Here is a 24143-nt window from a genome sequence, read left to right on the forward strand (position 1 = left end):
TATACCTCAGACCTTCAAAGCTTTCTACTCCATTCCGATTTAAATAACTGATTTGTTGTTAAATAGAGGAATGAGCAACTATTCATTTGGTGTTCAGAGGGGAAAAATATTTTCCATCAGAACACATCTTGAGCAGTATCTGGGTAAGCTGTTACTGAACAATCACAACATCCCTTTATTTGTTTACAGAACCAAATGCATTTATAAATCCCAAAGCACATTTTACTTAATATATTTGCAGTACATACAGCGAGATTAAATTCTCATAGAATTAGTCAGCTCTGTTCCTGAAGAATCAGTTGACAAAAAAGTAACAACCAAAGGGAGAACAGCAAATGACAGATGTGGACAAAGAAATCTGGTCAGGAAGGAAAAATCATCATCTTTCTAAAAATAATCCAAAAAGAGATTGGAGAAAGGGAGTAGTTGTCTGTGCTACTAACAAACATTGTTTTACTAACACAAGGTAACAACAATTCGTCCTATGTAGTAATTACTATTAGGCACAGTGGGTATAAAGATCCAAACTGAAGTGACAGGCCAAGAAAGTTTACAGAGAAAACTGAATCATTTTTCCAGTGAAGAATATCCCCTACACTGCCTTTCCACACCCACATAAGCAAATATGCCATCAATCCAAAATCTTGCCCATGCAGCTTCTCTGAAAACACTGTATGTAGGCCATATAAATTATTATTCAGAACTAGAACATTTCAAATGTTCCAGTTTTTCAGACACCCAGGCACAATCAGTAAAAACAGACTATTCTCTCAGCAAATGAGTAGAGTAGTCTTAATATCAAAGACAGTAAAATAAGTTATGTTACAAATATAAGAAAGCTATAACTCATAATACAGACAAAGGTTAGAATTCATTTAAAAAGACTTAAGATTGAGCATAAGACTTAGTATGGAGCATTTTGACAGAGAAACTGTTTCCCCTTTCCTCCTTGTCTAATGCACATTTGTGATCCACTATTAAAAAAAAAAAATCAAAAGCAACTCAACCTCAGAAATGAAACTAAACCAAAAGCTGCTTGTTCCCCAAATAGTCCTTCTGTGCCCCCAAAAAAACCCCAAAACAGCAACCACCCTCCCAAACAAATACAACAAGAAAAACACTCAGGCCTTTTACCAACATGCATAATGTTGGCAGGAAAGAAAAAAAGAATCCACCTGGGGCCAGAAGTAGAAAGCAACAGATTACAAAACATCACTTGGTACCTCAGCTGTTTGTGGTATCCCTATGACAGTACCCATCTCACCTCCATTGACAGGTAACACAAAAAGGTCACACAACTGAACTCACTTGCACCAGACACAAGGAATGTTCCACTAAGGATTCAAACAAACCAAAGGAAACTTGATGTGCTCTCCTCTTTCTCTACACACAGTGCACTCACTACACACGTCTCCACACTACACAAGACACGAGTAGCTGCAAGTATCCCTCCACATGATGCGGGGGCAAACAAGTGCTTTCCAGTTTGAACCACTATGGCTTGTTCTTCTTTACTCTGGAACGTGCAAGCTTTCTTCCTTCAAATCACATCAAACAACTCATGCTTGGATTTTACAACGCACGCTACCATGAACAAAGCAGTGAGTCTACATTTAAAAGGAACTTCACCATTCAGTGTTAATGTGAAAGGACAGATGCAGAAGACAATCCATAATGTTTTTGCTTGGTGCATTTGAATACAAATGACTCTTAAGGGAAAGAGGAAAGAAGGAAACTTTAGTGACTATCTCTTAGATAGTTCAGCATATGTTTGCTAGTCTTATGCAGGCACCCATGCCAGACACCTGTAGGGAAGGGCTGAGGAACAGCAATCAGAGCCAGGTCCAGCCAGAACAGGCAGCAGCTGCAGAAGGCTGCATCAGATATTCAGTACGTCTGCCTCTATCCACATGGGAACTTGCTGTTCCAGATGGCAAACAGGTAATAAGGACTGCAAGGCTTTTTTTCTGGAATCACTGTAAAGACAGACAATATAAACTGAATAGATTGTCAGCTGTTTCTAAATAAAAATTGGCTTGGTGTCATCCTGATTATGCTAAAAGCTCCTAAAACAGGTGTCAAGAGGTTGCCAGTAGAAAAGCAGAGAATAAATGTGCTACCCCCTCCCTCAGGCCCAAATTCCTTCTGCTTCCAAATCTGCTGTTAAATACTGCTGGTAACTATCAAACCCCAAACATCTCAGGATAGATGTTAGATTAAATACTCAAAATTTCTGCTTTTGCCCATAATTACATAAAAAGTTAAGTTAAGCATGCTTTGGAGGGCAGATAACTTACACAAGCACTCAGTTGCTAATTGTACTTTAACATCATTGAAGACGATCCCAGCAGGCTCTTGTATGCTTCTAGGCAGGACAGTCCTTTGTTCAGCTTGTGTCTGTCAGTCCAAAACACCAACTGATCTCTTCATTTGTCAAATGTCACCATGTAACCATCAGGACTGTACAACTGAGTTTATGTAGCAGGCAAGTCAAGCAAGGGTCCAATTCTGCCCTCTGTTATGCTCTTGTAATTCCAGTTAGTACAGCTGTGCTGTGCTACTTTGGACTTACACAACAGTAACAGTACAATACCGAAGAATAAAACTAAAAGCTACAATCTGGCAGACAACTTAAACTAATATTTTGGCTAACTGCTTAGGTTTAAACTTTTTGGCTGGTTGGGACTTATTAGCACAAAGCCCCTACCAAGAAAAGTAGCCCTATTAAGTGAGGCAAGCTGAGCTGGATTACTTACACTCCAACAATCCTACCTAACCACACATACCCACAGAACATCTAACCTCTCCCTCTGCCAGCACAGTGTTGTATTCAGATACGGCATCGCACCATTTAATTATGAATTGGATTTCTAGAAGAGAATAGGACAGTTAACTTACTGGTGTTTAATGAGCACTGTCTTGTTAGTTGTGAATACATTCACTGTACTCATTAAATCAGGAGACACTGGAGTTCTGAATACATCATTAAAAGGATCCACAAATGCTGCCGCTTTGTTCAGCACAACTACATGCTCTGCTTGACACTTGGAAAGTGAGCAAGAAATCTAAGCCCCTTCCTATTGAGCCAGCAGCACTAAATTTAACCTAGGAGGGAGAAAGAGGGGGAGATACGCTTCTTTAGAGCTTCACTCATTCAGAACACAAGTAAGTCTCTTTTTATTGCTGACTAGAAGTAGTAACGTGTTCAGTACTGTAAGATATCAACAAAAAGAAGTGCCAAGCTTGGAGGAGGATTATTTAAAAAAAAACAAACAACAAACAAAACATCACAGCCCATCTTAAATACAGCCAAGGAGCAGTAGCACGCATTGATCTATCGACCTGTCAAATAGCATTAGCAAATAAACAAATACGCACATGCCCCTACCATGGCAGTATTCCTACTATTTACAATATATTGATTAGAGCTGAAGAGCGAGTGAAATTGGCCAGGATGCTCCTATACATTCTCAGAGGAGAGATTTAGAACATATGTTCAATGAGAGGATAAGATTTCCATGTGTCAAAGGCTGATCCATCTACCCGCAGAGATACACTCCCACATGAGAATTTGCATATCTAAAGATTCTAGAATTAGACAAATTAAAACCTAACCAGCAAGAACCTATTACACGGAAGTGTTTTCTGCCAAAAGAGGTATGTGCACCAGCATCACAGATGGCATCACTGGAGTTGCAGAGAATCCTGGAAATTGATATTTCAACAAGTACAACTGTTTCCTCTAGCACATCCTAGGCTGAGAGAGTCGGGGTTGTTCAGCCTGGAGAAGAGAAGGCTCTGAGGAGACCTTATAGTGACCTTCCAGTAGCTGAAAGGGGCTACAAGAAAGCTGGGGAGGGACTGTTTACAAAGGCTTGTAGTGATAGGACTAGGGGCAATGGCTATAAATTGGAGAGGGGCAGATTTAGACTAGACATTAGGAAGAATTTCTTCATCATGACAGTGATGAGGCACTGGCACAGGTTGCCCAGGGAAGCTGTGGCTGCCCCATCCCTGGAGGTGTTCAAGGCCAGGCTGGATGGGGCCTTGGGCAGCCTGGTCTAGTGGGAGGTGCCCATGGCAGGAGGGTTGGGACTGGATGATCTTTAAGGTCTCTTCCAACCCAAACTATTCTATGATCCTCTGGAGGGCATTTCAGAAACATATATACCAAAACCTCTCCTCCTCCCACTTCATGCACAGAAAATTAGACAGGTTACTAAAATCAGACTGGTGAAGGGGGGAGCTGACTGGGGCTTAATATCCTCAGTGCAAAACTCAGCCACTTTAATCGAAGCGATTATTTCCCAGTCAGAAAGTTGTTGATACTGTAAGAAACTATAGAAGTATTGGATTCCAGTCAAACAATGACTGTCACCTATCAAGGAAGGCATATCTACCACAGTCTCTTCCCATAACACAAAAACCTAAACTTTTTACCTGGGGAAAATGTTTTAACCAGCCATGCTAGCACATTAGGACTTTGCTTCCTCCAAGCCTTCAGAGCAAACCCTTAGATCTCATCAAGATCCTGATTTTCTCAGTTTTGCCAACAAAATAATCTTCAAGAACAAAAATCCTTCTGATTAAGCAGTCAGGTTTACTGCAATATGCTGTAAAATGTCTAATGCTCTTAAATTTTTCTGAGTCCTGCACTGTAATCTCAGTAACACAGGAGACACTGTTCTTTACACAGGAGCTATGTGACTACATTGACCGTCACAATAATATTCAAATAGCAGTTGATTTGTCACTGCTAGCAACCTGAGTAAATGACACTCAAGCTTCAGTGTATAGACTAGCTTACTTTGGGTACAACCATACAGCAGAACTCTTAAATGACTGAGTATAAGCTGTAAAACAGCACTCACCCACACAAACCACCAAAGACTTCTGGGGTCACAGCCCACAGCTCTCTGCATTGCGGTAAGAGGAGGCACTGTGCTCTTTTTACACTGTATTGTGGGAACAGCCAGAAGAACTATTTGGGTCTCCAGTGGTTTAAAGCAACACCATTACTAACACGCAGAAATATTAACAGCTTGGGGATGGGAGGATAAAGAGAGGGAATCACATTCAGACTATATCTAGAGATATATCTCCTGCCAGAAATACGCACCTACAAGTGAGTCCAAGCACTTCACTAAAGTCACCAGTTCACTGACCTTAATTTTAAAGAAAACCTTTAGGCCACCAACATTAGGTTTTCAGTGGCAGATAAATGACAGAGAATGTTTATTTCTTATCAATTGTATGGTCTATACCTACAGCTTCCAGAAAGGAACATGCACAGAGAATCATAGAATCATAGAATCATAGAATAACCAGGTTGGAAGAGACCCACCAGATCGAGTCCAACCATTCCTATCAAACACTAAACCATGCCCCTCAGCACCTCGTCCACCATGCCTTTAAACACCTCCAGGGAAAGTGACTCAACCACCTCCCTGGGCAGCCTGTTCCAGTGCCCAAAGCCTAAGAGCCCCAAGGAGAATTGCATGTTAGATTCTCTTTATTTGGGGTACTGTTCTCTTTAGTCATACTAAAAAGCTCTGCATGCAAGACCTGCATTATAATAATTAGCAAGCTAAGAGATGAATATACAGAAATAAAAACTTAGTGTTGCATTTTCTGCCCTTTATACTTAACACAGGGCAAGTCATACAGCATCTCAGCTGGTTTAGCTCTAAAAACACCACACACAACAGAAAAGATGATGCACAGCGAATTGTTTAAACATTTGTTATTCTGCTTAGCAACAACATACTTACATGGTTAAAAATCTCATAACACAGGAAATACAAAGACATACTTGTTACTTATTCTAAATAGTTCACATTTTTCAGCTCCTTGTGTACTTTTGGTTCGCCATTTAGTCAGTCCTTCATCTTCCTCATAGATACCTCCCTTTTGCATTTTGTACAACACAGAGCAGATCTGAAGTGCATAAAATACAAAGGAACTTGTGATTTATATTTTGAGGATATTTAAACTGGTTAACTGACTTCCAGAGCGGACACAATTTACACATTCAAAACAAGACATACATACTCTTTCCCTACTATGACAAAAAGAATGAACAGACGTGCATTTCTCCATGCTATCATAACATAATAAGCAGTAGTTCTGTTCACAGATTTTAATCACCACATTATTAATACCCCTTTGCTCTGCGGGTATTACATGTCATCTTATGTCTCATCATATACATTCAAAGTCTTTGCAGGAACAGCTTCACGTTACATGCATACACAAGAGGTAATCTGAAAGGTCTTGGTCTAAATAGTAGCATCAAAGGAAATAAAGTACAAATACACAAAAGGCAGAACAACCTACAGATTCGTGTCCTGTCTGGACCCCCAAGTCCTATTTTCCAAGCAAAGCAATTGTATTTCTTCTCATATGACAATTTTTTTTCATTCTTCTATTCCAATTCAAACTGTTTTCCTTTACAAAAGTTATCTTGCCCAGTTGCAGGGCAGGGGAGGGAACTTGTTGAATGGAAAAACACTTTGTTGGACGTCTCTTTTTCCATGTACTCCACTGCACCATATGCGGGGCTGGAAGAGAGCCTAAGAACATCTGCCACAGACTTTAAAACCCCTAATAATAGCACAGCTGGTGTTCCTAGTCTAATGATCTCAGCACAGACTCACATGGCCACTTCTGACTCTGGCCCCCAACCCAGGCAAAGCACAGAAACACTCAAGGTTGAACACATTCATTCATTCTCAGCTCAATTTGCATTTCATAGAAGAACTAAGGCGGAAAGCAAGTTGAAATGCTTACATTTCAGGCAGTTCAAGTTATTGTTTCCATAGGATTTCTCCATGCTCCTATCATTAAATTCCAGTTTAGCATAGCACTCCCTGTTCCATAAAATGAAGCTAATCAAGAAAATAACAGCAAATCACAGTAATCCAGATTTATAAACATAAAATGCTTGAACTGCACTTAACTATTACAGAAGTATTGGCTGGGACTCTTTTTCCACCTCATAAAACTCAGACTTCCATTCCTGTCCATTTAGTTTATTTGCAAATAGATGTTTCTACTCACTTGTTTTAAGCATGTGAAGAGCTGGTTTATACGGGAGAAAAATCTTTATTTCAAAGAGGAAAAAAAAAAAAAGGCAAGAAGATCAAGGAATTCAGGAAACAGAACTACATTTTAGCTTATGCAGAGTTGGCGTTAGGCATTAATCAGGCAGATGTTTCTGGCATCCAAGACTTCTCTTGCTCAAAGGAGGTGGCTAGCAAAACAGCCTGACGGACTGTGAAGATGAGAACAGAGAAAGCAACATTTGCATGGGAGTGAGGTGCCAGAGAGTTGCATTACACTTTAGTCCACCCTCTGCTACTTTACTCTTTATCTACACAAAAAGATTGGCAGCTTCCAGCAGCCAACAGGCATGAGTTCAGTTTATTATTTAATGTGTGCAGGTGCACCCACAAAAGGCTAGACCTGACCCAGTAACTGACTGTCACTAGCACAGACAGGAGATGCAAACATTCCACAGCCAAACTCAATCACTGGCAAAGCACAAATGGGTGGCTACTTTAGCCAATTACTGTATCCACAGTAACTAAATACTGAGCTACAAATTCCAAGAACAAACCGTTTTATCAGTCTACTATAAAATACCAATTTGTGACGCTACCACCTTCAACAAATAATATTTTCATTCTCATTGCCCCTGAGGGAGAGAGGAGACAAAACCCCAACAGCAGAGAAAGACAAACTTATGTCAATTCCCACACTGTGCAACAATGCTGGCCAGCTTTAAAATAAGAGTCATTTAGCAGATAATATTTCTTACTTTGCACCACATCATTGAACAATAAAGGGAAAGAGAAGAGAAAATACAGAGCAAGTTTACTTCTTAATTTTATAGAAAAGCACTGAAGTCTGAGAAAGGCTAATAGATGAGATCAGATATGTTTGGCTGTGACAAACATTTACAGTCATGCATCAGTGCCTTAATCCTCCACTAGCCCTCTGATCTGAAACTTCTCTCAGACCAATAAGATCAAGATACATTTTAGGTAGCATTTTTTCCTCAAGTCTTACAATTAGGATATTAAACTACACACATGCTCTTATTTCTGACTTCACTATGAAAATAATGTCAAAAAAGAAACAAAACCAGATAACATCTAATGAAGGAAAAGATACGGCCTCAAGAATTCATGATCAAACAGACGTTATTTAGCAATACCAAAAAACTGTACAGCACAACTGCCTACAGAAGGCTGTATGTATGTGGTTATGTTGCTGACTCCTAACAGTGAAAATACAGCAAACCCACTTCATTCCCACCTCAAGCTGCAACTGTGGAGCCGACTATGCAATAGCAGCAACAGCTGTGTCACAAGTGTTGACTGTGGCAAATATCTGGGCTGGAACCAACAATGAATCACAGCGCTTTTTAAAAATAAATTTGACATCAGAGACATTAAAGAAGTCTCCTGTTGCTGTGCTGTTGCTTGTCCAACAGATACAGTAACTACAAGACACATGATGCCCTTCAACCTGGCAGAAAAGAGAGCAGTTCACAAAACAAGCTAATCTCTCAGAGACACAATCAACCTGCAGAACTAACAAAGTTCTCCAGCGTAAATCAGCTCATCCCTGCTGGCTCATAGTGGGCACAGAACTACTGCTGTCTCTAGACTGCACTTCCTCACTTGCCACAGGTCCAAACTCCTTTTCCCCATTTTTCTGGTGCCACATGCTGTAACCCCAAGTCTCATGTGACAGAAAGGAGGTAGAGACAAGGAGTCCTTCAGAGTGGGTTAGTACCTCCACACTTCAGAGAGACTGACTGTAGGGACCTACACTGGAGTCGCCCTGCATCGCAGCTGCACCACTTCATTCAATGCAACAATATCTGCACCCTACTCTGCTTACAAGATCAAGCTACTGATAAGGAAAAAGCCAGCAATCTTAACCAGCACGCTTTTTAGCCCATCTGCATGCTATGTCCTTCCTCTCAGCAAGGTGTAATTTATCCAGAAAAGTCTTCCCTTCCTGCGTATTTCAACATTTGCCTTATTGAGCAGCTGTCCAGACAGAACTTGTATTCTGCTATTCAGGAAGCTACAGGCTGGGATGCAAGACAAATGTGTACCTTAGACAATAAAGACAGACAATATACAATGCAAACATTGCATAACTGCAAAGTACAGTCAGCGACATACAGTTACCACAACCTGTAATAATTCCTGCTTGGCCCAATTCCCATGTCTCCGACAGTCCCGCTGCAACAGTCTGTGTAAGATTTGGAAGTGGATGGGGGAGCTGATTTAACATTATAAACTATTCACAAAGCTCAAATAGTATCAGATCACCGACATGAAGACAGAGTAGCCTAGAGGCCTCCTAAACCACAATTAAACTTGGTTAACAAGACAGTCCTCTACCTTTCACAGCCTCAATATTGACAGTTACAGATTGATTCACACCAGCTGAGCCTGTAAAGATCTGCTAGGCTCTTCCCTAAACTTAGTTCAATAAGTAACAAACCATAGAAGCACACATCATGGAATAATCAGCTATTTCACTATGTCTGGAACTTATACCAGTTGATATCCCTCATCTTGAATAAATATCAAAGCAATAATTAACAGAAGTGGATAGCACACTCATTGCAACTCTGTACTGATTTGAGCTGTAGACAAGAGGCAAAACTTGGACAAAACACCCCAGAGAGCATCACTACATTCAGTTGCATTTCCCAGCACCGAGCTGACAGTTTTACAGACTAACCTTGCCTTCCTGTTTACACCTTCTCCCAAGCAAACTTCCCCCTTAGCAAACCCACCCTTCTAGGTGCAAGTGGGAAATGGTCCAAAGATAGTGTCAGTGCTGCCAAGGAATAAATTTGCTCTTTTTTTTGTGCCTCTGTCTCATTTAAGCTGTGCACATACTTAACAAAGCATTATACCCTTGGGTGCAATGAAAACATGGAAGCATCAGTGCATAAGTATTACACGAGCCATTTACAAGTGCAGAAGCTTTGCTTTGTGGTCATTTATAAGTATGAAACTACAAAAGCTCCATACAGAGTAAAACAAACATACACTGGGCAGAGCTCATGTCAGCTGAGATCTCTTAACCTGAAGGTCATATTGTCAGCACTGCAAACGTGGGAGCAGCTGCTGACATTTTGATATGGTCCATATACTGCAGCAGCAAAATGCAAGAGACTAATTCAGAGACATCTCAGGTGTCAAGGATTACAGACTTTCACCTCCACAGCTGAGATACTACTGTATATACTAACAATAGTAATTTGGCCTCTTTTTTAACTATTAAAAAGCAGAGAAGCCCAGAAGCTGCCAGGACAAAAAAATAGCCATTTTAGACCAGACATGTGTTGTAATGTAATGGATCCTCCCAAATTCTACTCCCCCTCCCCTAAAGCACACTTACCCACCCTAGCACTACGTTCCCTTCTTCTCCACGGTTTTTTTCATGCCAACAGTGATTTTCACATACAAAACAGTAAGTAACAATCTATTTAACCAATGTAGTTCAATTTGGGTTTGCTATTCTAGAGTGTAAGCAGCTATGTTGAAGCTAGAGTTATTTTGGCAACTCCTGCAACGATTTCCCAAAAGGGCAAAGATAAACAATGACAAAAAAAAACACCAAAACCAAAAAAGAAACTCAAACAAAAAACCAGCCAGCCCCTTTAAAATCAGTAATGCACAACCTCATGATCTGAACTTCAGTCAAGGAACCATTCCTGAATTACAGGGCCAAATTCTCCTTCTCATATTTGAGAGGCATTTACATCTAAGTATCAGTTTCCAAGTTCTATTAAAATCTATTCTCTAAGAGGCTAAGAAGTCCACTTGTTCAGAAATGCATTTTTTTCAGATCAGTTTTAATAGGCACTTTATAAAGTTTCTGTTAGACACGGAATACAGTCAGGCAGCACAACTTCTTTTGGCCCCACAGTTTCTGGGGTTTATTATAAAATCTGCCATATTGCATAAGTTTTCCTAGAAAATAACTTCTCAGTAGGTATTGTGACAAGATGTTTAGAAAAGGAATTTATAGAAGAAATGTTTCAACTTGGGGTTTGTTTTTTTAAGAGCTAAGTCTTAAATAAGACCTTCACTAGCATTTTATCAGTTCATTTAACCTTGTCTGTTAATTTCTCTCTTTCAAATGCCTCTACGTAAGTATTTGCTACCAAGAACTTTACAAACCATTAACTGATTCCTTGTGAAGAAAGATCACTTCAACCTCTTAAGTGAGGATTCAAAGGAAAAATCTGTAATACTTTACATGCAAAACAGCCAGAGAAACAGCACGGTAAAAAATTAAAGAGAAAAAAAAACCACCAACACAAAAGCAAGCATGAAAAAGTAGAGATTATTATCCAAAACATCAGAATTCATAAGAAATGTTTGCAAATGCCTTTAGTGCCCTTTAAAAGCCTCTAATGGCTTAATATTTTGAGATCCCAAGAGTTCAAAAACCTTGCCCTTCTCCAGTGGTAAATGAAAACACCATTGAAAAAAGTAGTGTTCCAAACAGTCCCCTGCTTCCCATCTATGCAATTCCAAGTTGCCACACAGCTCTATCAGATCTTTTATGACAAAACAAACAACAATTTCCAGTTGGAAATCAGGGCAATCAGGAACTACCAATTTCCATTCAGAAGAGAAATTAATTACCTATTGTAGTATACAAATCAGAGCCAGAACAAGCTGAAGCCCTGTAATTTCATGCCTTCCCCATATCTGGAGTTTGAAATAAGTATTCTATAGTTGTTCAATCTAAGAGTTTGCCAAGTCAAAAAAAAATTCTTTTATTGCCCGCATTATAACAATTGCTTATCTTATCCAAAGAAAGGTCTGATGAGCAAACAGGAGCACACAGTATTGTATCTGCTGTAACAAGTCACATTATAAGCTGATAATTTGCCCAACTATGCAGCCCCTCCTATTTCCTCTTACTCATTTCTCCCGCTACAATATTATATCATGTCTTAATATCTTTAATTTATCCTCACTGGTCATAGTATCAAAACAATAGGCTTGCCGCTAGGCACATTTAGGAATTTCCTCTCAGCCTTCTTGATGAGGTAATTAGTACTAATTTACCATAACAGGTAAATAACAAAAACAGGACAGAGTAGTCTATCTTCCCCATGCAATTTTACTAACCAAGATTACTAAATGTTTGCTGCTTTCTTGTATTAAAAAAAAAAAAGCCCTAAAAAGCTCCCATACAAGTAGCAGATGATACAATTTTGAAAATGAAATAATGTTATCATAGAGACCTTCATAACTTAATGCACACATGTTAAGTACAAGGTGTGGTAAAGCAAAGTAAACACTGACTGGCCTTGCCTTTGTGCCTTCTCTAGCATTCATCTAATGCCCTAAGAAACAGAGACTGGCAAAACCCCCAACAACCTAAGCAAATGTGATTTTCCAATTTGCCTCCCTGGCTTATTTCCTCATCGGGTAACAGCCAGCATGAAAGATCTGTGGATAAAGCAGGGAAACACACAGCTGGTGACAAACTGCGAGACCAGGCTAATCTGGCTGCAAAAGCTCAGCCTTCAGGCACACATTTTCCCAGTCATCTCCAGCTAATCCTACCACACAGTTACCCTGAAGCCATATATACCCATCACTCCTTTTTCATCACAGACATTGGTGCTTCCGCCACTCCATGTCAACGTGACCACAAATGCAGCTTGGTTGAAAGGCTAAACCAAGGGGATGGGGGAGGCAGGACAAGAGAGAACATAGAAGGGTGGCAGAAAGTAGTTTTCAGCTAAACCAGCTCTCTGAGCTGGGACCCTGCATGCCGATAAAAACAGTGCATGAGGAAGGGGTGAGGATGGGGAAGGAAGACTGCCTGCTTCTGCAGCTTCAGTTGCTCGTCAGGGAACCACAAGGTTTTTTTAAGATTCAAACCACTAAACCAAGGCACTGGGTTGGCTTGCCTTGTAACCTGCTTTTAGGCAGCCACTTCCCAACTTCTGCAGCTTTGAGGATTTTAAAATACTGGTGTGGCAATTCTATCTGCCAAACTTCATTGCCATGAGAACAGCAATCCCCAGCAGGATTCAAAACATCACTACTTCCATTAACTGCTATGAGTGCTTATCCGTCCCACCACAGGACTCGGGGAAACCACTTGGTGAATGTCCAGAGCCCTAGCTTGCAGAACCTGCAACAAGGATTAATCCAAGGCTTAACAGCAATGGCTTTTTCAGGAGATATAAAGAGATGAGGTTTCCATTTCAATTTATTCAGGTCATTTCCACAGTCACATGAAACTTCGGCTAAGAAATTGACTGGCAACTGAAGAGCCAAGAGACATCTTTGTTCTTGTTTAATTCATACCTGCTGGAAGAACAGCTGTGCTAGATCTACAAAACCAAGGAATAATCCATTTAGTCAGTTGGTAGAAAAGAAGAAAGGTCAGCTTTAATACCAAGATCTTTTAAAATGAAAAAATTAACTACGATGAACAAATAAGGACCACTTAAAAGTACAGTTTTGATCACCTGAATTACAACTTCTGTCTAAATACCAACTGACAAGTTGTGATTATTTTTTTAAATGAATCATCAGTTTTACTTTAGTTTATGTGGAATTGATTCCATTTCTTAAATCTTACTGTAAATATTCATATGGATCAACATATGGCATTCATGCTACTTTTGGATCCAAACCCCACATTTGAGACCACACTTCACAGAATCATAGAATTATTTGAGTTGGAAGGAACCTTACCTAAAGATTAGCTAGTTCCAACCCCCCTGCCGTGGGCAGGGACATATTGCACTAGATCAGGTTGCTCAAAGCCCCATCCTGCCTGACCTTGCACACTGCCAAAGACAGTGTTCACATCCACAGCTTCTCCATGCACACAACTTAAGGTCATATTATTAAGATACATCTCCTGTTATCAGACATCAACAATAATTTTGGAACAGGAATAAGATACAAAATATCTCTCAACAAATGAAGTAAGATTATAATAAAATGCTGAATTTAAGAAATCCACTCTGCTTTTATGAGATACATTCAGTATATACCCAAAGTGCAGCGGCATCAACCTGCCTGCTCCTCGAGGCCTGAGAAGGTTGTCATTAGTTAGATATCTACGTGAATTGTTGATTCTATGCTTACTCACTTTAAACTATATTTGGTTAAGATCTTTGCCTTTACAGGTGAACATCAAGCTCTAACACGTTGGTCATTCTACAAAATCAGTTATCTAAATTTCAGGGTTTTTTAAAAAAAGAAAGCAATACTCGCATAAGCAAAATAAAAAACAAACCTGCCCAGACACTTCAAATCAAAAATATTATTTTTCTCCTCTCTTCCTTCCTATGCAGTATAGCAGTACAGTGGGAAATGAATAACAAAACTCTACTTTTCTTCCTTCATGCAGCTGGTATGCTCTGAAAGCTGATTACTAGTACAAAATGGGCGCAGTGCTTACTTTTGGGGGGGAATGGATGACTTGCCTAGAACAGTCACCAGTGACCTAAGCAAGATGGCACAGATTCTTGGACATGCTATATTCCCAGCCTGTGAAAAACCCAGACTCTCCTTTTCAACACTGATCTTTTGAACAGCAATATGCTAGACATATTCTTAACTTTCGTAAAATGCACTCAAATTACTTGAGCAAATCATACACTCTTCAAAGAAAAGAGGGTCTTCTGGCCCACCTGGAGTTTTTTCATTGTAGGAGGATAAGTAGCATTCTCTACCAACCTTAGCACTGTAAATAAAGTGCAGGTGTAGCAGGCACCTGCTGAGGAGGCTGCCTTGTTCAGATCCTCTACCCTGTTAGGTCCTAAACAGCTAATACCACAGTGTGCCAATTCACTGATCCCAAGAGACTTATAGGCTTATAACAGAGATTGACAGAAACTGGATTTTTTCCACTGGCTTGATGCAAATTCCTGAATTACCTCAGTCAAATGTTTTGATATTGCTGACTCCCTTCACCCTTGGCAAAGTAAGGGAAAATTGACTTCTGTGACTCTCAAGTACTTAAGCTCAGTTCATCGGAAGTTTACACTGAACATTTTGTAGCTTTTGCAATACAAAAGGGCAAAGTATTAGAGAAGCTGCATTTGCCCAAGATAAAACAGTTCCTAAATGACATCATATTTAGCTGATAAAAGTAGTACCAGTGACAAATATGGAAAACTCAATGCTCTCTACAGAAAACTGATAGCATAACATACATCCAGTAGCACAACAGCAGAGACCACTATGGACTTTGAGACACGACTGTGTCCTGCCAGGTAGGTGCAGTATCTCACCTTTCTCGGTCTTTTCATAACCGCATTGGATGTCTTGCAAAATAAGATCTTTGAGAAAGCCATTATGAAACAAAATTCTAGGCAACAAACACAGGAATAAACAAAGATTATAAATATTTCAGACAATCGGAAACACTGCTTCTGGTTGAGATTGCCTTATAATGGAAACTTACAGCTGTCAGGTCACCCTCGTGTCCCTGGGTTAAAGCATAACATGATTGTCTACCACCCAACATAATTACACAGCCCCCAGGAAATACAGTCATAAAAGACTGATCTTGCCATGACTTTCACACAACCAGGTTTGCAGAATTCACTACAGGACCAAAGCCTCTAAGAAGGTAATGCTTATGGTAAACAGTGATCTCCACCCCCTCCATAAATTGCTGGAAGTGATCATTACCGTAGTATTATCATAACAAAACAGAAGTCTACCATACCCTTCCAAAGCCGGTGCAATTTGTGACTACAGGAGATCTATAATAAGAAACCATAACACCAGAAAGATTGATTTCCTCCTCATCACTTTACATCAACAGTGCATACCTCCTCAGAAACACAGGTATTGTGATCAGTCGCAGCTGCAGAGAAAGAAATTCCATTCAAAACAGAGCTAAAGGGTAGCCTATGGACTTTGACACTGCTCCAATGTCTTCCAGTACTGCTCATTTTACAGGTACCACTGGGGCAACAGGTTTGCACAGATTTCAAATGCAAAGTTTCTGCGTACTGCAGAAGGGTGGATGGTGCTCCCTTGCAAAGAATACAAGCGTGCAGTATCCAATGGTACAATTATTTTTTTGGGGACAGGCAATTTTGTCAGTAAAACACTTAAGCAAACACTGAAGAGGATAATAAGTGTAAAAGTTTTCCCACAAGCAGCAGACACTGATGTAATTTTTTAAAAAATACCCTTCCCTGCCTCTCAAACAAAACTGCACTTCAGTATCCTCTAGGGCACCAAATTATGCCTGTTGTCCAACAGGAATTCATGCAGAATCCTGACTTGCATGAAACTAAACTCCAACATGACATTACCAGCACTTGCCTTTAGAAAGGAAAATTTACATGAACATATAATACGTAAACGCAGCGATTGCTTCCAATTTACAGTAATCGACTTATCTCCTCAAAGAGGTGCACATAAATATTTCAGTGTATCCACAGTTTTCATTCTTCCCCCCTAGACTGTAAGTATTTCCACTGTATGAACATCTTCCTAATCTCTGGTTTCTATTAAAAGACTGGAAAAGTCAACATTATTTTAAACTTCATTGAAAACTAATGATAAAGAGGTTTTCCATGCTTTCATTGCAGCACTGGAATTATTACATAGTGGAGCAGGGCTGGTTCTTAATGTTTCCTCTTTAACATCTGTGAGACATGCAGGAAGCTAGATGAGAGAGGTGATCCTTCCCCTCTACTCCGCACTGGTGTGGCCACATCTGGTGTACTGTGTCCGGTTCTGGGCTCCCCAGTGTAAGAGACATGGACATATTGCAGAAAATCCCGTGAAGGGCCACTAACACAAAGAAGGGGGGCCAGAGCACTCCCCGCATGGAGAAAGGCTGAGGCAGCTGGGACCATTCAGCCTGGAGGAGAGACGGCTCAGGGGGATCTCATGAATATGTATAAATACCTGAAGGGAGAGCACATAGAGGACAGAGCCAGGCTCTTCGCAGTGGTGCCTAGTGACAGGACCACAGGCAGCAGGTACAAAGTGAAACACAGGAGGTTCCCACTGAACATCAGGAAACACGTTGTCACTGTGAGGGTGAAACAAGCACTGGCACAGGTATTCAGAAAGTGTCTGGACACAATCCTGGGCAATCAGCTGCAGGTGGACCTGCTTGAGCAGAAGGATTGGACCAGATGACCTCCAGAAATCCCTTTCAACATCAACCATGCTGTGATCCACTAAAAAAATGGTACATCTACAGAACTCCTGTCTTCACAGATGACTATAAAGTCAACTTTGTTCTTTTACAACCCATCACCTGCAAAATCACTCTCTATTTCTCCTCTTTGCACTCTTCTCCCTCATCAGTCATTTTCATCCCGGTTTTCAATTATTTCCTTAAAGGATCTGCAAAAAGAAACTACGGAAGTAACTTTTACATGCTTTACTACATGTAAGACTTGAAGATATTTGCAGACCTCCTGCAAAATTACACGAGATTCATGAATTTAAAAGCAGTAAGGGAAAAAAGTGACTGTCTTACTGAAACCTCTCACTTCTACTTTCCAAAACCTTCAGAACACGCCATACAAGAAAGAGGGAGAAAAAAAAAAAAAAAAGAAGTAAAAGCACAAGCAATTTTAACATAGCTATTTCACTAGAAAAACATTTCAGGAAAAGTATCTGGATTATTTTTTCCCCAGAGTGATTAAAAACTCATACAGAAATCTTAAACTGGATCAAAAACTTCAGGATGGAGTCATAAGCTCTAAGTTTTGATAAACTTTTAGATCAGCCAGTTGTTCTTCTGGGTCTTATTGTCTATAAAGAAAAACATTTACCTGCTGATGTTACAAAACTTAAGGAAAAAAAAGCTCTGCTAGTTTTGTATAAGTTTTAAAAAGGGAAAGCCTTTCCAAAGAAGTCTACTAAGAATAAATAAGTGAAGAACGCAGAAGGAAAACTGACTTTTTTCCTGAGGTTAGTAAAGTAATACTGTTCCACACATTAAGTTTTGAGGATTGCATTATTCACAACAGAGACTATAATTTGCGGGCATCTTGCTTAGATAGGCGCACTCAAGTGTAGACTGAACTTAAGGCTACGATAATGAAAATACTCTAATTTATTCTTAAGTATATTCTCTATCATACAAGACAATGTCTGTGTACAGCTTAAGAACATTAGCTACGCAGTATTTCTCTACTCTGTTCAAACAGGTGCTGGGAGTAAAGAATATTCCATAAGCATGCAAATACGTAGCAGGTTATTGTTAGCCTCGCCATTAGCATCTCATTTACCAACACACAACTGGTGGTGGTTATACCAGAGCTTAGAGTGCAGCAGTTTCAAAATCAGCTTAAGCTCACTGAAGACTTTCCCTCCTGACACCAAAGCCTCAGCCACTTACTCGCATTGCTTCCTTCTCCTCACTGCAAACAGCTGCTCAGCTACTGAGAAGACAGCAATCTGATTGAAAATTAACCTTAAAAACAGTTCTTGGCTAAGTCACGAAGTTGATGCCCAGCATCACAATACGGGAGCGGACAGAAAAGAGAATCTACAGCCAGGATAAAATTTGCTCTGCTGGGCAGCAACATGGTCTTACATCAAAATAAGCCAATAACAAAACTTTGCAAGAGCTTTTAAATCAAGCTTTCCTCACACTTCCTTCCTTCTTTACATTTCTCTGCCTGCTACAGTGTTCTGAACTTCTGCTATAAATGCGAGCAAAACCAACAATTTCTAATACAGAATAATGGAATCATGGATTGGGCTGGAAGGGACCATAAAAATAATCTAATTCCAACTCTCCTGCCATGGGCAGGGACACCTCCAACTAGACCAGGCTGCCCAGAACCCCATCCAACCTGGCCTTGAACACCTCCAGCGATGGGACAGCCACAGCTTCCCTGGGCAAACTATGCCAGTGCCTCACCACTCTCCTCGTGAAGAATTTCTTCCTATGCCTAATCTAAATTTTCACCCTTACAATTTAAAGCCCCCTCATCCTATCACTACATGCCCTTGTAAAAAGACCCTCTTCAGCCTTCTTGTAGGTACTGGAAGGCCGCTGTAGGGTTTCCTTGGAGCAGATTCTTCTTCAGGCGGAACAACCCCAACACTTTCACCCTGTCCTCATATGGGAGGTGCTCCAGCCCTCTGATCATCCTTGTAGCCCTTCTCTGGACCCATTCCAACAATTCCTATTCTTTTTATGTTTAGGATTCCAGATTAATATATATTAATCTGTTGGGATATTTAAAAAAAAAACCACAACAAATACACACAGAAGCAAATATGACAGTTAAAAAGCAGCAGCAGCATTTGGGTTTCCAGCATCTGATGGGCTGCAAGGTTAGACAATCCTGTCCAGAGAAGATGTGAGATAAAGCGAAGAACTAACTCCAGTACAGCTAGTAACCGATTTACCTAAAGCAAATCTGCCAACATAATTGAATCTAAGAATTATCTCTGAGCTAATCTGTTTGTGCCACCAATAAGCTTCTTAGCTAGGCAGCCATAAGCAGGATGACTATATAGGATGACTTTTTGCACTGTAATCAATATGCTCCAGTAGACAGTGAACTATTGATGAATCAAAGTTCAAATAAAGGACAATTTTAGACAAAGAATATTAGCAGCAGACTCCTGGAACGTATTTAGGAGGCAACAAATTGACTGCAAAGTAAAATAAAAGTGCTTGTAAACTCACACAGCTATCTCCATCAAATGCTAGAGTAAGTAGAAAGACCCTGAATCAGACACCAGCTGGTAGTTTGGAAAGCCTACGTTAACACAAAGTTAGTTCTTGAGATTTTTTTCCCACAGCAGCAATGTTCGCATCACTGAATCCACAAAAGTGAGCCCTCCATACAATTCCAGCATTCCAAGGAGGTAATGGCATTGCTCATGGAGTTCTAATGATACAAGCCTGACTCAGAAACATAACTTTGTGGTACAACCATTGTAAAACTGGTTTGTGATCTACAATTCCAGCATTACAAAGCTTTGTACATCAAGCGAGCTACCTGCAACAGAGATTCAACAGCTGTCATTCAGCAAGTAGAAAGCATTTCTCTTATTTACTACATTTTTATGATATCTCTGAAAGTCACTTGGCATGCAGTTGCTGCTGGAAACTATTGCTTTTAATAGCCCTTATGCAATACACAAGTGACATTCTCAATCACAGCAGAAACAAGGAACCAATGCAACCATCACACAGAAAAATGCCAGTATGCCTTTTGTCATTTTACATGCAATTTATGTGTATTTATTCTTTAATCTTGATCTTAGTGGCATCACTAAGCTTTCTACAGAGGCAAAACTGCAGTTTACATCTGTAGGTGTGGAGAGTTCAAATGATAACAGAACCACTTGTAAAGGCCTACCTATGAGCAATAATTCTCTGACCAACTGGCTAAAACATAGTTCCTAATTCCATATTATAATTATTAGGACTTCTCACATCATAACAGGTCTGTCTACTTTTGTGTTGATATGAGAGAACTGTGAAGTAAGCAGTGCATGAAATCAAATGACAGGTTTGTGAGAGTTAAAATGGGGTTATTCAAACAGTTGTATCCATGAAGTACCTAGTCTAATATCAGAGACTGACTAGAGGCACCAAGTTTTGCAAACAGAATGGTTATTATTGGGGCAAGAGGAAAGCACCTGTTTCAAGATTTGAAATAAAGAACACGCGAATTTTTACAAACTAACAAGAAACACTCCACCAACCTTGACTTGAGTGCCATTCATAATATACAACATCCAGACAACAAAAAATGACACAAATGCTACTTCTGATCCAAGCAGCAGAAGCACTAAACCACCCCAAATCTAGAAACCAAAAAAAATTATTTTGAAGACTTTGGAAAGAAAAAGACTTCAAACCAACCTAACTCATACACTGCCTTCCTCATTATCTCAAGGGAATTTAAGTAGCACAGGAAAATGTTGAGAAGGAAAATGTGTACAGCTTTTAAATAGGGTGAAAGGTTTGTTTGTAACTTCTTGCCTTTCAATATTACAGATGTTGCTTCAATAGCACTCACCGAGAATTCTTTCTACTGAGCTATTAGGGGGAAAAAAGAAAAACCAAACCAAAACAAAGCTCCTGCATTAAGCTTACTGGCTCTCATAGCAGATACAGTAGGAAGTTCCAGCATTTTTCTTAGTCCTAATTTCATATGTATACAGTGACAACAGTAAGAAATAATAGTATTGATCAAGTGCACACTAGAAACAAAAATATTCAACCTGCACTTCTTTCTATAATACTAATTCATTCTTCTCTCCTGATTTAGATTGGCTAGAATATCTTGAAACTCAAAAGAAAATCCTCAGAGGACGTGGAAAGGCTAGAATTCAATTACTTCTACAAAAACAGCCAGCCAGCTTTTACCGAAGACAAAACGTGTGAAGCAGCAAGGAGCTCAGGTATAAGCTGCAGCAGAGAGGAACAACAGAAGTCCTAAACAGTTTCAGGCAAACTGTTTTCCGTCTGATGTTATTCTCTGGTCCATGCAAGTTCACTTACTCCCACCAGCTCTCGCCTGCATTCCACAAACGGACAAAGTGCCCAGTTAAGATCCATTAATATACATGGCAAAACTTGCAGATCACATGCTGGTATTGCTTCATTAGTCAGGACTCTGGATTAAACCAGTCAAGATGCTCAGAGGCTGCAGCAACAACTTCAGGTTTTACTGAGATTTTATGCATATACCTAGCAAACAGGTCAGACATACTGGTGTAGTACCCAGTGCTCTAGAACAGACACCAAGGTCAGTTACGAGCTACAAGATCTTTGTTTGGTTAGGGTTTTTTTTTGCTGCTAGATCCAGAGAGACTCTACTTTTTTCCACTGCTGTCATTCACCATGCAATTAAATCCTCTGGCAAGTAGATGTTCATTCATGCAACCGAAACTTTTTACTTCACAGAAATTTAAATTCCATCCACACATACAGCCTCCTTGTCTTCTGTTAACTCACTAGCTCACATTAAAAGCTGAAAACTCTTGTTTTCCCTTAGAATATCTACCCCCCGTTTTTCCTCCCTTGTAATGATGCTCATTGAAAAACAGAGGTAATAATTGTGGCTTAGCATAATTTTCTTACGTGCTTCCAAAATTATTTTCTGATCTGGTATCATCATGGGTTGCTCTGGTTCATTTAACACAGAAAGGGTACAGCTTTGTTAATACAGTTCCTAGGCTGGGGGACAACGCTCCTGCTTCCAGGATTCTTAAGGGAAGCTCCCGAAGAGCCCTACAACAAACAATTACATTCAAACAAGGTTCACTTCCAGTACGGTCAGAAGCCAGGGCATTACTTACAGTACAGGATGCTGTAAAACATACCGTGGTAAAACATGCACATATGGCAAACTGGTCATTATAACTGTTGTTTGTTTTGGTTTAGCTTAGGTTTTTTTGGTTTTTTTTGTTGTCGCTTTCCTGATTGCAAAAACCATTACACCCACGATTTAATCTCAGCGGACTGAAAGGTTCAAATAAGGTTACAAAGCGCAAGACAGAAAAGTCTCCACACAGGAGATTTCTCTTAAAGTCTGAACAAGCGAGGGAAAGACGCCTGGGCTCCCACCCGTTCAACGGCCGTTCCATTTTTTTGGAACATTTTTGGAACATTTCCTACTCTTCCCTAATTTTATCTGAAAATAAGCTCATCTAAACATCCAAATCAAACCAAAGCAGCCACTAAGACTTCAAAAACATTAAGGAAAACAACATAATGAAACATTTTATTCGTTTTAAAAACACGTATGCCTCCAAAAGCGATCCATCATCCCTGACATTGAAGAAACCAAGTCGACATTCGCATGCCCCTCCCCAAAGGCTGCGCAAGCTGTGCTTATTGGGGGGGTCCTTCCAGCTAACAACAGCAGTTCACTTGTCAATAATTCACAGGCCAAATTTTGCAAGCGATTCGGCAAACAACGACACTCTTTAAAGGGACAAAAGACCAGGGGCCAGCGCAGACGCTCCTCCCGCTCCCGAGCCAAAGCCGGCCGGGAAGGTCGCCCCGCTGCCCCGGGGGCTGCTGGAGGAGGAGAGGAGGAAGAAGAGGAGGAGCTGCTACACCTGGACCGGCCGCCCGTTCCGCGCCCCGCCAGTGTCCCCCCCGCGTCCTGCACCGAGCGGGTGGAGGCAGCCCCGCCAGTGCCCCCAGACCTCCCTTCTCCCACCCTGGACCTGCACCGAGCGGGGAGAGAGGCAGCCCCAGCGGGACCCCGGATCCCCTTTTCCCACCCTGGACCCTCAAGTACCTGCACCGAGCGGGGCAGAGGCAGCCCCACCGAAGCCCCCAGATTCCCACCTCCCCACCGAGCGGGAACAGAGGCAGCCCGCCCCACCGGTGCCCCCAGATTCACCTTTCCCACCCTGCGCCCCCGCATCTCGCATCAACCGACAGAGGCAGACCCCCCGCCTTCCCCTCCCTGGTCCCCCTCCTCCCGCACCGAGTGGGGCGGAGGCACCCCAGCGCAGCGCCCCCACACTCACCCCGCCGCGGGCCCCCCGGGCTGGGGCGCCGCCGGCAGCCGCGGCGGCAGCGGGGCTCGGGGCTCGGCGGCGCCCCCGCGGGCCGGGGGAGCCGGGCGCTTGCCGGCGGCGGCCACCGCCGGGCCGCTCCTCCCGTCACGGCTCGCTGCCGGCCGCCGCGGGGCCGCGCCGGGGGTGCTGCGGCCGGCCGGTCGTCGCCGCCGCCGCCGCTGCTGCTGCTGCCGCCGCCGCTCCCTCCCGCCCGAGCCTCATGTGCGCTCGGCTCCCGGCGGCGCCGCCGCGAAGCGCCCCTCCTGCCGGGCGCCGCACGCGCGGGGCGCGCTCCGCCCGCTCTCCCGGCGCGGGGACGCTCCGCTCGCCTCGCCCCGCGCCGCCGGGCTGCTCGGCGCGGCCTCCCGGTGCAGGCGGGGCGGCGCGGGCACCTCGGGGGCTGCGCGGAGGGGAGCGCCGCCGGCGGACAGCGCGGGCTCGGCAGGCGCGCCGCTCCCGCCGGCCCCCATTACATCATGGCCCGGCCCCCGCGGGGCGGGGCGAGAGGCTCCTGGCAACCGGACCCCCGCCGCGGGGAGCGCTGCCCGGGGGATGGGGCTGCTCCGGGGGATGGGGCTGCTCCGG

The 24143-nt window shown here is 41.9% G+C and overlaps 1 protein-coding gene across 3 annotated transcripts in view; it reads right to left on the reverse strand.

Moving 5' to 3' along the window:
* Positions 1-23736, reverse strand: part of TRAK1 (trafficking kinesin protein 1) — a 134740-nt gene extending 111004 nt beyond the window's left edge. The window contains exon 1 of one of the 3 annotated variants that reach the window (XM_069859955.1): positions 23529-23736. The gene's annotated coding sequence lies outside the window, so the exon portion shown is untranslated. The remainder of the gene's footprint in view (positions 1-23528) is intronic. The other 2 variants (XM_069859954.1, XM_069859963.1) reach the window with 2 other exon arrangements.
* Positions 23737-24143: the final 407 nt, after the last annotated feature.

This window comes from Phaenicophaeus curvirostris, chromosome 6, assembly GCF_032191515.1.
Source record: "Phaenicophaeus curvirostris isolate KB17595 chromosome 6, BPBGC_Pcur_1.0, whole genome shotgun sequence".
Classification (NCBI taxonomy): Eukaryota; Metazoa; Chordata; class Aves; order Cuculiformes; family Cuculidae; genus Phaenicophaeus; species Phaenicophaeus curvirostris.